Here is a 2,500-nt window from a genome sequence, read left to right as displayed (position 1 = left end):
ACGCTCTGGGGGGCACGCGAGACAACGCCACACATCACTGTCGGATGCGTTCATAGCAACCAGGTAGTTTGTTATCGGCGTTGCCAAGGCAACCCCAGCGACAATAGCTGCAGGTCAGTGGGCTGCAACGCTCTGAGGGAGATGCACTATCACTGTGAAGTCAGCGGTGGGATTCGGTGTCAATAGCATCCAGGTAGTTTATGGTTGTTTATTAATGGTCGACATGGCAATCCCAGCGACAACAGCTGCAGGTCAGTGGACCATGACACGTAGAGGGAGAAGAGAAAGCCACAGAGTGTCAATCTAACCCCAGAGAGAACGGGGTCGAGATTTATGATCAAGCTGGGCCTTGAGAAGTATTCTTACATGATGTGGTGCCCTATAACTAAAACTGAATTGAGAGATACAGGGCTTAAAGTGTTGGCGTGAGCTAGTATGCTTAAGATTTGAAAATAGGCTATGAGATTACAGTATATATGATGTCCTCATAAATGTCTGATAACTTCAGGCACAGACATTTCTATTGCTTTAAGCCCTGGAGATAGTCATCACTATAAGTTAAGTCACCAGAACGATTTGGTTTTAGTAATCCAGCATCCAGGTGGTTTGTGGTGACCTGTGGTAACATCCAGGTGGTTTGTGGTAACTGTGACCATAGCGACCCTGGGGATAACAGCTGCGGGTCACTGGGGATGCTCTGTGGGGAGACGCAACGCCACACGTCACCAATGGGCTTTAGTGTTGATGGCGTCCAGGTAGTTTGTGGTAACTGTGGTAGTTTGTGATTATTGTGGACCCTGGCGATAACATCTGCATGTCATTGGGCAGTGAGGTGGTGTGCCACAAAGAGAGGTCACTCTTAGTCCGCACAGTCCGTGTCTCTGGCAACAGGCTGCTTTTTGAGCTCTATGGCCAATCAAATGACACCCTCCTCTCCATGCTCCTCCAACAACGTGCTGCTGATTGGTTGTTACTGGTTAGCACTCGATTCAAGTCACTGTCTGTTAGCCATCAGCAGAGCCAGGACTTTGTTGGAAGTTTGTCGGAGCTTTTGATCCAGTGGCTGATTGACTGATCAGAGGATTGTGGAAGTAGCTTCTGTCACTTCCTCAATCTAAACTTTTTTTTTGTAAAGCTTCCTGGACGAGACAACGTTAAACAATGAATATCAGCATCTGTCTGGCTGCTGTAAGATCAGAGATTTGAGCTCAGGCTTTATATTGAACTGATAGTTTTGATAAAAGCGCCTTCAAACGTTGCGTCTCTTTGAGTTGGGAGATGTCCCAGTTAACGGCCGCGTTTGAACTGAGGACGCTCTAATTGAAATGACTTTAGACTGGGTGTAGGATGACTGATCTTCAGAGGGAGATGATCAAAGCCCAGAGAGTCGTGGCTTGGTGCTCATCATTAAGGAGATCCAAGGCGGATCTTTCCAGAAGCCACTGCCGTAGAACATCTTCTAATGATGATTAGTGTGTATGTGTGTGTGTGTGTGTGTGTGTACTGCTCTGTGCATCTTTATATGTTGACATGTGCGTGTGTGTGTGTGTTTATCTGTGTAAATATGAGGGCCTCATTCATCATCACAAGCCTGGTGTTAGTGTAAACTCAGAGGGCTCACACACAAACAGGCCTCAGTCTGCTTCAGGAGGGGGCCACCCCACAGGGATGGGTGGAGGCTCAGGCAAGGGGTTCGGGTACAAGGAGCCACTTGTTGGTTACTCAGTGTGTGTGTGTGTGTGTGTGTGTGTGTGTGTGTGTGTGTGTGTGTGTGAGAGAGTGAGTGTGTTGGGGACAGAATCAGGTATGTTTGTCTGCAGTTGTGTTTATGTATGGTGTGTTTGTGTGTCTGTGTCTGTTGGGGACAGATTTGTGTGTGTGTGTATGTGTGTGTGTTGGAGACAGAGTCAGGTGTGTGTGTGTGTGTGTGTGTGTGTGTGTGAATGAACAAGTGGCCGAGTGGGGAGATTTGAAAGAGGGGCGGGTCGCCTGCAGAGGGAGAGAGCTGCTAGGTTTTTCACAACCCGGGCCAGACATCAGCGGGTGATTCTTGGGGGCCCTCTTTAGGGGGCTCCCTAGGGGAGAGAGAGAGAGAGAGAGAGAGAGATGAGAGAGAGAGTGAGAGAGGAAGAGAGAGAGAGATGACCAGAGCATGTAGGGGGAATAAAAGAGAGAGAGAGAGGAAAAATAGAAGACAACACAAGGCAAGACAAACAAAGGAGAGAGGAAGAGAGAGAGAGAGATGTACCAGAGCATGTGAGTACAGGAGAATGAAAGAGAGGGAGTGAGAGAATGAAAGAGAGGGAGTGAGAGAATTAAAGAGAGGGAGTGAGAGGCTGGAGGAAAATGGAAAGAGACAGCACACGAGACGTGAAGGACAGGCAGATACAGAGAGAGAGAGGGAGAGGGAGAGAGAGAGGGAGAGCGAGAGAGAGAGGGAGAGAGAGAGAGAGAGAGAGAGAGAGGGAGAGAGGGAGGGAGAGGGAGGGAGGAAAAGAGG

The 2,500-nt window shown here is 48.7% G+C and overlaps 1 protein-coding gene across 1 annotated transcript in view; it reads left to right on the top strand.

The window, feature by feature from the left end:
* The window catches only part of xylt1 (xylosyltransferase I), a 76,387-nt gene that overhangs the window by 60,512 nt on the left and 13,375 nt on the right, over positions 1 to 2,500 (top strand).

This window comes from Alosa alosa, chromosome 6 (assembly GCF_017589495.1).
Source record: "Alosa alosa isolate M-15738 ecotype Scorff River chromosome 6, AALO_Geno_1.1, whole genome shotgun sequence".
Lineage (NCBI taxonomy): Eukaryota > Metazoa > Chordata > Actinopteri > Clupeiformes > Clupeidae > Alosa > Alosa alosa.
This window is presented reverse-complemented; position numbering and strand designations above follow the sequence as displayed.